This window comes from Salvelinus namaycush, chromosome 40 (genome assembly GCF_016432855.1).
Source record: "Salvelinus namaycush isolate Seneca chromosome 40, SaNama_1.0, whole genome shotgun sequence".
Taxonomy (NCBI): Eukaryota; Metazoa; Chordata; class Actinopteri; order Salmoniformes; family Salmonidae; genus Salvelinus; species Salvelinus namaycush.
The window spans coordinates 6140380-6159065 of NC_052346.1; positions in this window are offsets into that span (position 1 = coordinate 6140380).

Consider the following 18686-nt stretch of genomic DNA (forward strand, 5'->3'; position numbering starts at 1 on the left):
TTCTTTGCCCAATTTCCTGCCTCCTGTTCTGCGCACTGTTCTTCCTGGCCTCAAATACAGAACAGGCCCCTCTGGGTAGGTTAGTCACCTGCCTGTCCCTGGGCTTTCTAGGAGCAGTGATCATTGGTGATCCATTCACTGTCTGGCTCCAAGAATGACCCAAGGGAGGATGGTCATTCCGCAGTTTTATATCTCAAAGGCTGTTTATTGGGGCATGGGAGCTGTACCACTTTTTATGTGCAATGACAATTGGAGAACATTTATGATATATCTACTTTATATTATATTGCTCTAAAGTCAGGAGACAAAAAGCCTCAAAGAATCAGATCCACCCCAGTGACTTTATAAGCGCGCTTTATATAGCCTACCATTCTGAATGTACAATTAAAGGGATTTATCCGTTTGGGGTTGGTTGGGCACCGGTACTCTAACTCACTTACTTGTATTCACTTGTGGATTGTGAATGTGATAACGACTGATTAATGATGTTCGGCCATCTGCCAAGGCAAGGTCTGGGCAAGCAATGCACCTGTTCTTGCTCCCTGGCTAAACCACTGATCAAATCTCACTGAAAAGCATTGTGACTGTGTGCCAAGGACTTTGTGGCTGGTCCCCTTTTGTTCTCTGAACACATCGGTTTTCTGTTCCCAGTATGTTGTTTGTTGTGCCCTCACTGCCAATAACCGTTTCATTTCTTTCTGCATCCACCATCGCCGACACCCTGCGACATGTTATGCTTTTATGAATCACCAAAGAGTGGTACAGTAAACGGATACTAGATGTCTGAAAGTCAAAATATAGTACAGTACAATGTTATGTGATTGTGCTAGTAACTTTCGAAATGAATTATCTCTAGACCTGAAGAAGATAATCCGAGGGAGTTTAGGGTATAACGGTCGTTTCCTTCTCAGGAGAGCGCTTGTCCTGGTTGTTGTTGTGAGTTTTGTTGAACGGAGAAGTATTGTACACATTTGCTACAGTCTCCTCCAGAAACCATGTCACTTGCTCTTACATTGGTAAAACGTCAAGTCTTCATATTTTGCACTATTAGCAAACCAACAGAACAACTCAGTTGTACAACAAATCTGGGTGGCAAGCTTGCTATACAAAGGAAACATGTATTCAGGGGATGATTTTCTGTCATGAAGGACCCACGATAAAGGATTGTTATTGGCTGTTTATATTATTTTAAGTGCATTAGGTATTTATCTACAGAATGTTATTGTAAAAGATGTACCTCATTGTACCTCACTGATACAATTATTGAATACAATTAATTTAAATATTCTATTTATTTTGAATTTGTTTTATAGAATTATTCAGGTATATTGTAAACAAATGTATATTTAATAAATACATTTTTACAGCTTTATGTGAAAAACAGTATATGTTGTGATTTGATATGAAATGTGTTATTCTTATCTCGCTTTCCCAAATCTCGTTTGCCTCTTCCATCTGAGCTTGGGTCAGTACAAAGTACACACTGTTATCTGTCATATAATCTTAAAAACATCTATTATCAAAGTCTGGCACTGTGATTTATCCACAATATAATTTACCCCACACTATCACAAACCAGAAAAAGAAAACTCCTAAAAAATGTGGGAAGAGCATATTTATGAGTAATGTTCTTATGCGGACATTTGTTTATATTTTTTAGGAGACTAGGGAAAAGCGGGGTGGTTGGATGATAGAGATGACTTTTTATATCATATATCACTCGGGAAGAAGCGGTTCTAGAGGCCCAGAGTGATGAAGTAGACCATTACCCTGTCCTCTGCCCTCAGCTAGTTAATAATACAATTACAAGCTGTGGGCTGATCCTAAAATCGAAACCGTGCTGTTATACTCTGGTCCACATTCACTGTTGTTGTTCTCCTCTCCTTCCTCCTATCAAAATAAAATGGCATGCAGTGGAAGAAGAAGGCTAGTTCAATATTCAAAACGTGGTACTAAGCATTTGCACATGAGCAAAGTTTGCACCTCATACCAGTTCAACTTATTATCAAGCAAAAGGAAAACATTTCGAAGAAATCTAGTCTGGATGTTGAGAAACAACAAAGCCAGCAACATGAGCTTCAGGTTGGTTACAGAGGGAGAAAATAATAGAAGAGTTGACGGAGTCCTTTTGGGACATGCCAGTAATGAGACTATATGTCTTCCTCTAGCTGTTGTGACAGCTACAGAGATATACATGGTGAGGATGATGATGCCACATTACCTGAGAGCTTTGTCTTCCCTAGTTCTTCACCTGTGTATGATTATCAAATCAAATTGTATTTGTCACATGCGCCGAATACAACAGGTGTAGACCTTACAGTGAAATGCTTTCTTACAAGCCCTTAACCAATCATGCAGTTTGAAGAAAAATGTGTTAAATAAAAAATAGATAAGTAAAAAAGAAAAGTAACAAATAATTAATTAAAGAGCAGCAGTAAAATAACAGTAGCGAGGCTACAGTGGCAAGAAAAAGTATGTGAACCCTTTAGAATTACCTGGATTTCTGCATAAATTGGTCATCAAATTTGATCTGATCTTCATCTAAGTCACAACAATAGACAAACATAGTGTGCTTAAACTAATAACACACAAAGTATTGTATTTTTCTTGTCTATAGTGAATACATAATTTAAACATTCACAGTGTAGGTTGGGAAAAGTATGCTAATGACTTCTCCGAAAGCTAATTGGAGTCAGGAGTCAGCTAGCCTGGAGTACAATCAATGAGACGAGATTGGAGATGTTGGTTAGAGCTGCCTTTCCCTATAAAAAACACCCACAAAATTTGAGTTTGCTATTCACAAGAAGCATTGCCTGATGTGAACCATTCCTCGAACAAAAGAGATCTCAGAAGACCTAAGATTAAGAATTGTTGACTCCTAGAATCCTAGTGTCAGCTAAAGACTTACAGAAATCTATGGAACATGCTAACATCTCTGTTGACGAGTCTACAATACGTAAAACACTAAACAAGAATGGTGTTCATGGGAGAACAACACGGAAGAAGTGTCACGTTCTGACCTTTATTTTCCTTTGTTTTGTCTTTAGTTAGTATGGTCAGGGCGTGAGTTGGGGTGGGCAGTCTATGTTATGTGTTTCTATGTTTAGGTTTGTCAATTGGCCTGATATGGTTCTCAATCAGAGACAGTTGTTTTGCATTGTCTCTGATTGGGAACCATATTTAGGTTGCCTGTTTTCACTGTTGGTTTGTGGGTGTTTGTTTCCTGTGTCTGTGTTCGTGCCACACGGGACTGTTTCGGTTAGGTTACTTTGTTATTTTGTATATTTTGTCGTGTTCAGTTAATTATATTAAAACAAGGACACTTACCACTCTGCGTCTTGGTCCGATCCCTGCTACACCTGTAACTTCCTCCTCTTCAGACGAAGAGGAGGAAATCAGCCGTTACAGAAACACCCACCAACCAAGGACCAAGCAGAGTGGTAAAGGACAGCAGCAGCAGCGGCAGAAGACACAGGATTCATGAACTTGGGAGGAGATTCTGGACGGCAAGGGACCCTGGACTCAGCCAGGGGAATATCGCCGTCCCAGGGCAGAGTTGGAGGCAGCGAAGGCAGAGAGGCGCTGGTATGAGGAGGCAGCACGGCGACGTGGTTGGAAGCCCGAGAGTCAGCCCCAAAAATGTCTTGGGGGGGGGCACACGGGGAGTGTGGCTAAGCCAGGTAGGAGACCTGAGCCAACTCCCCGTGCTTACCGTGGAGAGAGAGGGCGTCGTACTGGTCAGCCACCGTGTTATGCGGTGGTGCGCACGGTGTCCCCAGTACGCGTGCTTAGCCCGGTGCGATACATTCCAGCTCCTCGTATCGGCCGGGCTAGGTTGGGCATCGAGCCAAGTGCCATGTAGCCGGCTCAACGCATCTGGTCTCCAGTGCGTCTCCTCGGGCCGGCGTACATGGCACCAGCCTTACGCATGGTGTCCCCGGTTCGCCAGCACAGCCCAGTGCGGGCTATTCCACCTCGCCGCACTGGCCGGGCTACGGGGAGCATTCAACCAGGTAAGGTTGGGCAGGCTCGGTGCTCAAGAGCTCCTGTACTCCTTCACGGTCCAGTTTATCCGGTGCCACCTCCACGTACCAGTCCTCCAGGGGCAGCCCCCCGCACCAGGCTGTCTCTCCGTTTTCTCTCTACAGTTGCTCCCGCCTGTCCAGCGCTGCCAGAACCTTCCTCTTCTCTAGCGCAGCCAGAGTCTCCCGTCTGTCCTGAGCCGCCAGAGTCTCCCGTCTGTCCAGCGCCGTCTGAGCTGCCCGTCTGTCCAGCGCCGTCTGAGCTGCCCGTCTGCCCAGCGCCGTCTGAGCTGCCCGTCTGCCCAGCGCCGTCTGAGCTGCCCGTCTGCCCAGCGCCATCTGAGCCGCCCGTCTGTCCTGAGCCGCTAGAGCCGCCAGCCAGCCAGGAGCTGCCAGAGCCGCCCGCCAGTCAGGAGCTGCCAGAGCCGCCCGCCAGTCAGGAGCTGCCAGAGCCGCCCGCCAGTCAGGAGCTGCCAGAGCCGCCCGCCAGCCAGGAGCTGCCAGAGCCGCCAGTCAGCCAGGACCTGCCAGAGCCGCCAGCCAGCCAGGAGCTGCCAGAGCCGTCAGTCAGCCAGGACCTGCCAGAGTCGTCAGTCAGCCAGGACCTGCCAGAGTCGTCAGTCAGCCAGGACCTGCCAGAGTCGTCAGTCAGCCAGGACCTGCCAGAGTCGTCAGTCAGCCAGGACCTGCCAGAGTCGTCAGTCAGCCAGGAGCTGCCAGAGCTGCCTGTCACGCCGGCGATGCCGGAATTGCTCCTCAGTCCGGAGCTGCCCCTCAGTCCGGAGCTGCCCCTCAGTCCGGAGCTGCCCCTCAGTCCGGAACTGCCCCTCAGTCCAGAGGTGCCTTTCCGTCCTATGAGCCCATTTATTGGGGTTACCAGGCCAAGGTCGGCGGCGAGGATTGCCGCTCGTAAGAGGCCACGGGGGCGGTTAAGGAGGCGGACAAAAATTATGATGAAGTGGGGTCCACGTCCCGCGCCAGAGCCGCCACCGCGGACAGACGCCCACCCAGACCCTCCCCTATAGGTTTAGGTCTTCAGACGAAGAGGAGGAAATCAGCCGTTACAAGAAGTCACTGCTATCCAGAAAATAACATTGCTGCACGTCTGAAGTTTCCAAAAGTGCACCTGGATGTTCCACAGCCTACTGGCAAAATATTATGTGGACAGATCAAACTACAGTTTAGTTGATTGGAAGGAACACACAACACTATGTGTGGAGAAAAAAATGCACAGCACACCAACATCAAAACCTCATCCCAACTGTAAATTATGGTGTAGGGAGCATCATGGTTTGGGGCTGCTTTGCTGCCTCAGGGCCTGGACAGCTTGCTATCTTCAACGGAAAAATGAATTTCCAAGTTTATCAAGACATTTTGCAGGAGAATGTTAGGCTATCTGTACTTCAATTGAAGCTCAACAGAAGTTGGCTGATGCAACAGGATAATGACCCAAAGCACAGAAGTAAATGAACAACAGAATGGCTTCAACAGAAGAAAATACCCCTTCTGGAGTGGCCCAGTCAGAGTCCTGACCTCAACCCGATTTGAGATGCTGTGACATGACCTTACCAGAGCAGTTCACACCAGACATCCCAAGAATATTGCTGAACTGAAACGGTTTGGTAAAGATGAATGGTCCAAAATTCCTCCTGACCGTTGTGCAGGTCTGATCTGCAACTACAGAAAACGTTTGGTTGAGGTTATTGCTGCCAAAGGAGGGTCAACCAGTTATTAAATCCAAGGGTTCACATACTTTTTCCACCCTGCACTGTGAATATTTACACGGTGTGTTCAATAAAGACATGAAAATGTATAATTGTTTGTGTATTATTAGTTTAAGCAGACTGTGTTTGTCTATTGTTCCGACCTAAATGAAGATCAGATCACATTTTATGACCAATTTATGCAGAAATCCAGGTATTTCCAAATGGTTCACATACATTTTCTTGCCACTGTATATACAGGGGGTACCGGTACAGAGTCAATATGCGGGGGCACCAGTTAATCGAGGTAATGGAGGTAATATGTACATGTAGGTAGAGTTAAAGCGACTATGCATAGATAATAAACAGAGAGTAGCAGCAGCGTAAAAGAGGGGTGGGGCAATGCAAATAATCTGGGTAGCCATTTTATTAGCTGTTCAAGAGTCTTATGGCTTGGGGTTGAAGCTGTTTAGAAGCCTTTTGGACCTAGACTTGGCGCTCCGGTACTGCTTGCCGTGCGGTAGCAGAAAGAACAGTCAATGACTAGGGTGGCTGGAGTCTTTGCCCATTTTTAGGGCCTTCCTCTGACACCACCTGGTATAGAGGTCCCTGATGGCCGAAAGCTTGGCCCCAGTGATGTACTGGGCCGTACGCACTACCCTCTGTAGTGCCTTGCGGTCGGAGGCCGAGCAGTTGCCATACCAGGCAGTGATGCAACCAGTCAGGATGCTCTCAATGGTGCAGTTGTAGAACTTTTTAAGGATCTGAGGACCCATGCCAGATCTTTTCAGTCTCCTGAGAGGAAATAGGCTTTGTCGTGCCCTCTTCACGACTGTGTTCGGACCATGATAGCTTGTTGGTGATGTGGACACCAAAGAACTTGAAGCTCTCAACCTGCGGGATGCTAGGTACTAGATAAGGTACTATCTAAAGAAATGATCATGACTGCAAAAAACTACTTCACATGGATTGATTTGTTTATTACATTTATTACAGTCAGGAACTTATTGTGTTTTTCGCAGTAAAAGTTATGAATGAATAGTTCATTAGTTCATCAAGTCCGTTGCTAGACTGAGTGAAAGAGGAGAGCGGCATGGTGCTTAGTCTTTGACTGTAATAAAGCAGCAACCAGCATCCATAATGCAGAGAGAGAGATAGTGAAATAGAGAAAGAGAGAGAGAGACAGATTGAGAGCGCCACTCCGACAGTGTCACCCTGACCTTTCCCAGCATCCCGCCATCTCTGTCCTGCTTTCCTCCGCTCCCTCATTACACCAGGTTAACCTTTCCCGTAAGCTTCCAATGTATCCATCTACCTTTCCTCAGACTGATGAGGCTAAGTGCAAATGTGACTACTTCAATTCTACTTCTACTTGCAAACTAACGGAATACATTGGCCTCTTTGAGTTATATTAGGGAACGAGGGAAATGTCTAACGTGGAACGTAATGGGTGTAAAAAAACTGACAGAAAATAGGAGAGAAAAAATGGGCATTGGTGAATGTGCCAACCTTGTAGATAGGATATGAAACCTAAAAATAACCGGAAAACAAATAAGACATGTCTAAAGCGTTTAAGTCAAGGTGAGGGCAGCGGTCAGAGCAATAAACAACTTGGCCAACAAAATTACCAGCTGCAACTCATAGCCTAGAGTGAAACATGGACCCTCCGATCTTTGTCCAGGGACACTCGTGAAAAATATCCCTAAGACTCAGCTACTGTAGCAGTGCCACTAACACTCCTTTAACACAGGAGCCACATGACAGAAATTTCCTAGCGAGTGGCTAATTTATTTGAGACTTGTCAAATAAAAATGACAGTAACAGTGATCAGTGGGACCTTTCAGGCTCCTGATAGTGAGGGTTTGAGAGTCCTTCCTAGGACTGAAAGGCTAACTCTAAACTGAAATAGCTCATGGAGAACAGAGATTGATATGGAAGTACTTTGAGCTTCAATGGGTGTAGCTGTTTGAACCAAAGACTACTTGTTACAGGGAAACACAAGAAAACCTTTATTTGTAAGGTAGGATAGGAAGTTGAGTCTCTGTGTGGGAGGATAATAATATTCTGTTCTGTCTCTCACCACTTCCATACAGTAAATTGCTTGTCATGGCATATTTGCACTTCCAGCCAGCCACGACATTAGGAGAGGCAAGTGTATCTCAACCTAGTGTGTGGCTGTGCATGGGTGTGAAGATCCAGGAGAGATCATGAATATACCTCTTAATTATAGCTGTATAGTGTTTTTGACAACATCTAAGTAAATCTAGCAAAAATAATGACCTCATAATAAGACTCTTTTGAAGGTGGTAATCAAGAGAAATTGACTGTGAAGAGGCACATCCTGTACAGTATGTTGATTACCAGTCTTGAAATTGCTCAGGTACAAAGTGGGCTAGATGTTTTTCTAACACTTACAGTTGAAGTCGGAAGTTTACATACACTTACGTTGAAGTCATTAAAACTCGTTTTTCAACCACTCCACAAATTTCTTGTTAACAAACTATAGTTTTGGCAAGTCGGTTAGGACATCTACTTTGTGCATGACACAAGTCATTTTTCCAACAATTGTTTACAGACAGATTATTTCACTTATAATTCACTGTATCACAATTCCAGTGGGTCAGAAGTTTACACATACACTAAGTTGACTGTGCCTTTAAACAGCTTGCAAAATTCCAGGAAATTATGTCATGGCTTTAGAAGCTTCTGATAGGCTAAGTGACATCATTTGCCAGACCTCAGAATTAAAATTGTAGACCTCCACAAGTCTGGTTCATCCTTGGGAGCAATTTCCAAATGCCTGAAGGTACCACGTTCATCTGTACATAGAATAGTACGCAAGTACAAACACCATGGGACCACGCAGCCATCATACCGCTCAGGAAGGAGACATATTCTGTCTCCTACAGATTAACGTACTTTGTTGCGAAAAGTGCCAATCAATCCCAGAACAACAGCAAAGGACCTTGTGAAGATGCTGGAGGAAACAGGTACAGAAGTATCTATATCCACAGTAAAATAAGTCCAATATCGACATAACCTGAAAGGCCCTGAGCAAGGAAAAAGCCACTGCTCCAAAACCGCCATTAAAAAAGCCAGACTACGGTTTGCAACTGCACATGGGGACAAAGGTGGTACTTTTTGGAGAAATGTCCTCTGGTCTGATGAAACGAAAATAGAACTGTTTGGCCATAATGACCATCGTTATGTTTGGAGGAAAAAGAGGGTCGCTTGCAAGCCGAAGAACACCATCCCAACCGTGAAGCACGGGGGTGGCAGCATCATGTTGTGGGGGTGCTTTGCTGCAGGAGGCACTGGTGCACTTCACAAAATAGATGGCATCATGAAGTAGGAAAAGTATGTGGATATATTGAAGCAACATCTCAAGACATCAGTCAGGAAGTTAAAGCTTGGTCGCAAATGGGTCTTCCAAATGGACAATGACCCCAAGCATACTTCCAAAGTTGTGGCAAAATGGCTTAAGGACAACAAAGTCAAGGTATTGGAGTGGCCATCACAAAGCCCTGACCTCAATCTTATAGAAAACTTGTGGGCAGACCTGAAAAAGTGTGTGCGAGCAAGGAGGCCTACAAACCTGACTCAGTTACACCAGCTCTGTCAGGAGGAATGGGCCAAAATTCACCCAACTTATTGTGGGAAGCTTGAGGAAGGCTACCCGAAATGTTTGACCAAAGTTAAACCATTTAAAGACAATGCTACCAAATACTAATGTATTTGAGTGTAAGCAAACTTCTGACCCACTGAGAATGTGATGAAAGAAATAAAAGCTGAAAGAAATAATTCTCTCTACTATTATTCTGACATTTCACATTCTTAAAATAAAGTGGTGATCCTAACTGACCTAAAAAAAATTACTAGGATTAAATGTCAGGAATTGTGTAGAACTGAGTTTAAATGTATTTGGCTAAACTGTATGTAAACTTCCGACTTCAACTGTATCTACCACATCACAGCCTCTTCTCTGTGCCGTCATCAGTAATCAGAGCATCTTGTCATGTTCAGCATGATAACAGATGCTCTTCAAAGTAGGTAATACTTACTGTATAATCAATTCTGGTGAAGACCGTAGTAAGCCACTCTCCCATTGAGGGAGCGATCCTCCTCAGTATTTTCTCAGCTGTGACGTTTACCCTCAAGACCTCAATGCTCTGGCAGCCTAGCAGTGGGCAGGCTCTCATCAAGCACAGGTCATATGAAATGACAGGCTTAGTGTTGTGGTTGAATGTCCACAAAGGCAAGAAACAACAAAGGGAACTCCACAACACAAACATCCATGCACGCACGCATGTATGCACACACACAACACAACACAACACAACCCACAACACTCTCCCATCCAGCCTGAACTGCATAGACAGCCAATCAATACGTTGATGTGATTATGCCACCTATTTCCTGCCTGTCAAATTTGGAACAGGATTTTAATTCTAGTCCGTAGGCTACTTATTATGTAGGTAATTGACTTAGTTTAAAATTACAATTTAAATTACTTAACTAACTTGTGATTAAACCTGCCAAGTGGGCATTTTCATATTTGTTAAGTCTGTAGGCCTATTTCACAGGTAAATGTTTGTCTTTGTAATTTGTGTAATTGCCTATACAACTGAGCACCATCTGGCCCTGCTTAGAAACCGTTTAGCATCTGCAGACATGACAACAAACATTAGTTTCAGTATCACTGAAAAAAGGGTGGCGATTAAAAAGTCATTATGTTTACAGATCACCTACCCTGACTGCTATAACAACACTCAACTAGCAGTCACAGAGGGAGACAATGTGTAATAACACTTAGTTGTTATATCTAGTTTAGAGGGAGAGATTCAGCCTAGTTCTAAGAGTCTGTCTGTAACTCTTTTCTGCCTTAACACTGCCTAGCTGTCCAGACTAGGACTGGTTCCATTTTTTACATTTGAGTCATTTAGCAGATGCTCTTATCCAGAGCAACTAGGCTTAAGTGCCTTGCTCAAGGGCACATTGACCAATTTTTCACCTAGTTGGCTCTGGGATTCAAACCAGCCACGTTTTGGTTACCCAACTCTCTTAACTGCTAGGAAACCTGCCGACTAGGCAGGTATTTTCTCTCCCTCCCCTCCATAACCCTAGCCCTCACACTGTCCAAGGACCCTATCCGTGTGACACTATCACTCTACACTACAGTAGTTCACAGGCTTCCTGTGTGTGCCTCCTCCCTATCCCCTAGCCCTATCCACAACCTTATCCCAGCCAGTTCTAATGTGTGAGACAATCACCCAGCAGCTGTGGCCCATTTGTAAAAGGGAGGGGCCTGCATGCTTAACTCGTGGCTATGTAAGAGACCTTGTCTACCAGGGGAATTAGCAGATCAGCTCACAGAGCAACAAATGTGGCCCACACCCATTCAAGGGAGAGAGAAAAAAACACATTGCGCATGGGTCTCCAACTTAACACTCCTGTCAACTTATTAACAGCATAACAGTTGCACAAATTCATCGTGGAAAGGGAGTTAAAGGAAAACTTATTGCTTGACTTGGACTTGGTGAGTTCTGCATTTCTTGCCTGTTATTGTTTCTATTAAGGAGTTTGTATTGTCGTCCTATGATAGACTTTGTAGACAAGTTGCACTGTGAGAAGGACAGAGAGGAAAAAGTGACTAGAGCTTCAAGCCAACGTCCTTAATAGCTGTATTAATTCTGTCATATCAGTGATTTTCAGACTGAGGAATAATCCTGATAATGCATGTAGCCATTGGTGTAATGTGGGTGGTTTTGAATAGCGACATGCCCCACTTTGACTGTATGAGAAAATCCACTCTTAACTGTTATGAAATTCTGTATATGTAAAAGGGGAAAGGGCTATGTTTCATTTATGAAATTAATCTCTCCCAATAACCCATTCACTATTTCTCTGCATTCTGTATGTCCAGTATTGACTGTTCATCATGGAGGCATCAACCACAGCAGGTATGATAGTCCCCTCGTAATCGGAAAAGGCCTTCAACTCCTCGGTCGGAACAATTTTCACACAACTCTTCACACAACCCTCCGTAGCTGGTGAGTGTACCACATTCTTCCACACGATACAACCACAGACCTACTAGGTACTACTCTAGTGGTATTTAGGGAAGTGGTGGACAAGACAAGAGAGGACAAACTTTGCTTGGACCAGCTGTGAAGACAAAGCTAATCCAAAGGATGTGTATCCTGTTGGACAAAACCTAAAACAAATCTTTATGTAGGTGGAAATATTTAGACTATAAGATATTCTTAGGCCAAAAGGATCGCCCACTACTATCCTCCTAAGTCATGTTTTATTCATGTTCTATGCAAACTCATTAGGAAATACAAGTATATGAATTCAATCCCACACGGTTCTAAAGCAGGATCTCAGACAATGGCCTCATTCCAAATGGCATACTATTCCCTATATGGATCAAAGGGAATAAGGTACCATTTGGGATGCACACAGAATCTACGCCAACATTCCTAGAGTGTCAGAGCCCAGAACAGGTGACTGAGGAGGTTGGAGGTTGCCCTAGAGATGGTCCGGAGAAGAGAGCTTTAGACAACAGAATGAACAGACAGGAAATTACCTCTTAGTTGTTAGTTCCTCCTCAGGAAGAAAAAATGGCTTTGAAAGAGTGAAGAAGATATGAGAGAGAGAGAGAGAGAGAGAGAGAGAGAGAGAGAGAGAGAGAGAGAGAGAGAGAGAGAGAGAGAGAGAGAGAGAGTCTCCAGAGAGGGTTAGAAGGGTGTATCACACTATGGACCTGCAGATTATGGGGAGTGTCTGTTTATCAGCCAGCCAAGTCTGGGTGGGAAAGCCTCCAGCACCACAAGTTCTGCTCTAGTGATAAGGACAGAGTGACTGGTAGCAGCTCAAATTCACCCTCTATCTCTCTCGTATCACACACACACACACACACACACACACACACACACACACACACACACACACACACACACACACACACACACACACACACACACACACACACACACACACATGAGCTCTCTCACATACTCTGAAAATAATACAATTTGCATCTGAATAGCGTGTGGATGAATACAGATGTAGGACGTTAATTTGATCACCCTTTTGCAGGAACACTGCAGGAAATTTGAAACTTGTACTGTTAATTATACTTACCTTGTAGTGTTAAGTATATAGGCCAATTCTTGTGGGAATTGGCCTATATGGATAGGGCTACATTTTTATGTTTCTTACAGAATGTTTAAAAAGTCTTCTGAAGTTTGCAATTCCCACAGAAATTTAGACTTCATTTTCCCTTACGAAAAATGTATCAGCCCCTACAAAATGTACATGAATTAATTATGTTATTTAAATGATAGGAGGCCGTCTGCGCTCTTTAAAGGTTACTACTAAAGAGTGTTGGTTCCAGGTGCGTGGGAGTCCAAATAAGAATACTGGAGGAGATGGAGATCCAAAACTGAGACTTGAATGCAATAAAGATGCTAATTTGAACATCATGGTGCCCAAAAAGATCGAAACAAAAGTTTCCATCCTCAGTATAAATGGTCGGCACACACACCTGTTTCTATTTCAAGGATAATTGCATGTCACATGATCAAGCAAGAAAATACATCAGAAATTCTGTAATTGGTACCTAGTACAATAGAATGCATGATCTGCATTATACAGTATACAAAAGCGGACAGAGAAATATCATAAATGATTGGTACTATGATTTTTTTGGCCACCATGATGTTCAAATTTACAACAGCTTTCTGTGTGGCATGTAGCCTAGCGGTTAAGAGCATTAGGCCAGTAATTGAAAGGTTGCTGGTTTGAATCCCTGAGCCGACTAGGTGAACAATCTGACAATGTCCCCTTGAGAAAGACACTTAGCCATAATTACTCCTGGAAATCTAAATTACATAAAATCTTTATTTTGCATTCAAGCCTCAGTTTTGGATTTTATTTATTTGTTCAGGCAGTGTGCGGGTCTCCATCTCCTCCATTAATTCTAATCCACATTTCATGCAGGATTATTTTCCTGCTGTAGCAAACTGATTCAAATTAAGATCCTTCATGTGTATTGGCGCAAAACTTGCATGATATACTTTTTTTCTCCATCTATTCAAGTTACTGACCCAATGCTCTTAACCGCTAGGCCATCTGCCACCCCACCAATTCAATTCAAATGTGGTCTAAAATTGTTCCAAAGATTTCACAAGAGAGTAACAGTCTCCCAATTAAACCAGTGTTTCCCAACTCCGGTCCTCGAGTACCCCCAACAGCACAGATCTTTGTTGTAGCCCCTGATTCAACTTGTCATGGGCTTGATGATTAGTTGACAAGTAGAATCAGGTGTGCTTGTCCAGGGGCCATAACAAAAATATGTACTGGTGGGGGTACTGAAGGAACAGAGATAATTGTGCTCCCATTGCTTTTATAAAGGGTAGGGGAAAATATTGTGAGACAGCTTTGAAGAGAAACAAATGTGTCTTTCTGTTTCTCTCTTGTTAAATCTTTGGAACAATATTAGGCCACATTTGAACTGATTTGAACTGGTAACTGACAAAGCTTCGTCATTGTTCAACGCGGTGTTATGAAGAGGTTCTCTTACAACAAGGAGAGAGTCACTTTCTCTCACTGACATACATCATGTACATGAAAACATTCCTGTGAGAATCTTCTCCGCTCATATTCCCCTCGGTTTGTTCGCTAAAGAACAGCTATCACAGTGCCATCCAACACAGCATGTCTCACCAGTCAAAGTGACCGAATTAAACCCTTAGCTCTCCCCCCTCTTCAGTGACGGGATCCGTGTATGCCTGCATCAAAGTGACTCCGTACTGTAGTCGTACAACAGGCTCGGCGTGATGCTGTCTGAGAGGAAGACAATGCTACCTGAATAACAAAGGGACACAGCATGCTTTGGACTGTCAGAACAGCCTTGGGAGACAGTGAAGAAGCAAAGAGATCATTCTAGAATGCACTCACTGGTTAGATTAGAATTGTAAGGCAGTCATTTTGTATTTTTTTGTGAGGGAGAGTTCATTGAGGTGAGACAATCAGATGTTGATTAGCAGGTGTGTGACTATCCGCTATATCCTTTATGCTTATGTTCCTGTTGACTTAGATGCTACCAATGTGTCTAAAACGAAGTAATGTTGTTCCCAAGAGAGCAGTACTGAACATCAGCTATTAAAACATAGTTTACATTGATCAAGCTTGTGGACTGAAGACAAATATAACTTTTTGCTACCAATTGTGTTCTAACTAAAGTATAAAGAAAGAAACACAACAGGTTTAAAATAATATATACGCTAGTAGCAGTTACTCAACTTAAAATACATGATAAATTCCAAATCCACTACCACCTTGGTATGTGGATCTTAACTTGGCTTCCTGTCAAAAATCTCACGATTTTATCTTACCATTCTGCGTTAAGTTTCCCTTTACGCTCATAGGAATTGGCCTATATGGATTGGTCTAATTTGAAATGTTTCTTACAGAAGAAATCATATGCAGAAGCATGGTAACAATTGAAAGGGAACCGTTTGGAGACTATGGGGAAATTATTACACCAAAAGTGAGGACACAACAGTTCACCTGACAAGAGTGAATCCAAACATTACACTGTTGATTTTATGTGCATTTTACATTTACTGTACTTTTCACTGCATTTGTTGATAACGAAATCTGAAAATACTCTGGATACATTCAGTAACAGGATAAGAATATTCCTTGAAAATGTGAGGTAGGTGCAACATAAGACAAGAAAAATGACAAGAGTTTGAGTGAGAGAACTAACTGGTGTTTCCAAGTGGCCTAGAGCATGTAGATGTTAGTTGTGTTTGGAACAGCCCTACATCCCCACCATCACACAATTACTGTTATATATATATATATATATCGCATTATATATCGCAATCTGGGTCAGGTGGGAATCATTTGAAAGCTCTTTCTATTGTCAAGTTATAAAATATGATCGTACCAGTGTTACTCTTTCACAGGGCAGAGAAATTGTAATTTTGGTGAGCATAGAAATGAGTCATGAGTGCATTCAGGTGTGTGTTCTTCATGATAGACAAACACAGGCTCATTCTGTTCAGGACAACCCAGGCTATGACACCATGTCATCTGGTAACTGTACATCAATCATACTGATCATAAACGTTGACACTGTATATGACATGAGTTTTATGTTATGGAAATGTGAAGTGCACATTTGGATTGACAGGTGTTCGGCTTGCTTGTATGACATCAAAGCGGTATTTCTTTCGAAATACATCGAGTCATCTTAATTTGCATAATTTCTCTCACTCGGACGACAAAAAAATGAGCGGGAGGGATGGAGGCAACTTCTTGTTGCGTGCGGTGCTCAAGTTCAAAACGGCTGTCAGTCAAAACCCATACAGCGTTGTGAAGAACTGAGCACTGACGTCATGTTTAGAATGTTATTGTGCAGACACTGTGTTCCAATTTATGCGCTTATCAGTGCCCAAGTCTGCCATTTTCAACCTGTACACATGTACAAGTGTAAAGGGCTACTCAAACATTTCAGTATGATCATTCAGTCTCATTAATGTCTTTCCTGCCTGTATTCTTGCTCCAGCTCAATGACCTGAGGAGTCAAGTCTGGGTCCACTGCCTCAAATTAGACCTGTTTCCTCTCTCTCCCTCTCCCCCTCTCTCTCTATTCTCTCTCTAGCCTCGTTTATACCTGTTTCTAACATGCGTCCTTTGTCCTGATCTTATCCACATTCGGACTATGCCCGCGCTGTATCCGTTGCGTCTACAGATGGTAGTAAGATGTGTCTCTTATCCATGTACACTGTGTCTGCATTGTGACCAGATATCCTGGCCCCTCCCTGTATGCAAATTATTTGACAGTTATTCTTTCAATATTTATTTCTTTCTTTTAAGACATATATTGATGCAATAAGTCAATGGCGTTACCTGCCAACGATTCTAGAGGGCGGGATGATGATGAATGAAATGGTTTCACTATCCAGATCGGTCTACACAGGTAAGATATTCAGACATAATGCGTGTCTGACTACCTCCGGGAGGTGGTCAGGACATCCGGTCACCTTCAGATCCCAATGCATCTTTAAATCATCTACACCTGTCTAAAAATGTGGGCACAATCAGAATGTGGACAATATCAGGACAAAGGATGCAAGTTAGAACCAGGTAGAAACGGGGCTTCTCTCTCTCCCCCACCTCTCTTTCTCTCTTCACACCTCTCACAAGTTAATGTGAGGAGAGAAAGCATCTGTCAGGCATGTCAAATGGCCTGTGCCCAGCAGACCAGGCAGGGGACTCAAGGTCACCTCCTTGGCTCAGAGCAGCACCGTAGTCAGGTCCTGGGAGAGTGCCTGCGACACGGCCTTCGCCTCAAACTTCTGCTTTGACAGCTGGGAAATCAGAGTAGAAATACATTTAAAAAGCAAGAGGAGAAGGAGGAGATAGAAGGAGCTGCTGCTATCTTAATCAGGACATGGGTTGCTGTAAGTGTTGTAGCCTTGTTAAAGGAACAGCCACACACCTATAGGTAGCTCCTTCACAAAAGTATTATGTTGATCCAAATTCAATAGCCAGATCGAAATCATATGGTACATCATCCATTCACTGGAAAAGACCATTGTGATGCTTTAAGTTCTTTAACGTTTGAACAACCTTCTCTAATGAGAAGGGCAGATACTATTGATGTTGCTGTCCTTGGGGCAGTCACTATAGGGATAGTCACCGGAGCAGAAGGGCAGATACTATTGATGTTGCTGTCCTTGGGGCAGTCACTATAGGGATAGTCACCGGAGCAGAAGGGCAGATACTATTGATGTTGCTGTCCTTGGGGCAGTCACTATAGGGATAGTCACCGGAGCAGAAGGGCAGATAGTATTGATGTTGCTGTCCTTGGGGCAATCACTATAGGGATAGTCACCGGAGCAGAAGGGCAGATACTATTGATGTTGCTGTCCTTGGGGCAGTCACTATAGGGATAGTCACCGGAGCAGAAGGGCAGATACTATTGATGTTGCTGTCCTTGGGGCAGTCACTATAGGGATAGTCACCGGAGCAGAAGGGCAGATACTATTGATGTTGCTGTCCTTGGGGCAGTCACTATAGGGATAGTCACCGGAGCAGAAGGGCAGATACTATTGATGTTGCTGGCCTTGGGGCAGTCACTATCTGGATAGTCACCGGAGCAGAAGGGCAGATACTACTGATGTTGCTGCCTTTGGGGCAATCACTATAGGGATAGTCACCCTTGGGGGAGTCACTATAGGGACAGTCACCCTTGGGGGAGTCACTATAGGGACAGTCACCCTTGGGGGAGTCACTATAGGGACAGTCACCCTTGGGGGAGTCACTATAGGGATAGTCACCCTTGGGGGAGTCACTATAGGGACAGTCACCCTTGGGGCAGTCACTATAGGGATAGTCACCGGAGCAGAAGGGCAGATACTATTGATGTTGCTGTCCTTGGGGCAGTCACTATCTGGATAGTCACCGGAGCAGAAGGGCAGATACTATTGATGTTGCTGGCCTTGGGGCAGTCACTATCTGGATAGTCACCGGAGCAGAAGGGCAGATACTACTGATGTTGCTGCCTTTGGGGCAATCACTATAGGGATAGTCACCCTTGGGGGAGTCACTATAGGGACAGTCACCCTTGGGGGAGTCACTATAGGGACAGTCACCCTTGGGGGAGTCACTATAGGGACAGTCACCCTTGGGGGAGTCACTATAGGGATAGTCACCCTTGGGGGAGTCACTATAGGGACAGTCACCCTTGGGGCATTCACTATAGGGACAGTCACCCTTGGGGCAGTCACTATAGGGATAGTCACCCTTGGGGCAGTCACTATAGGGACAGTCACCCTTGGGGGAGTCACTATAGGGACAGTCACCCTTGGTGGAGTCACTATAGGGATAGTCACCCTTGGGGCAGTCACTATAGGGACAGTCACCCTTGGGGCAGTCACTA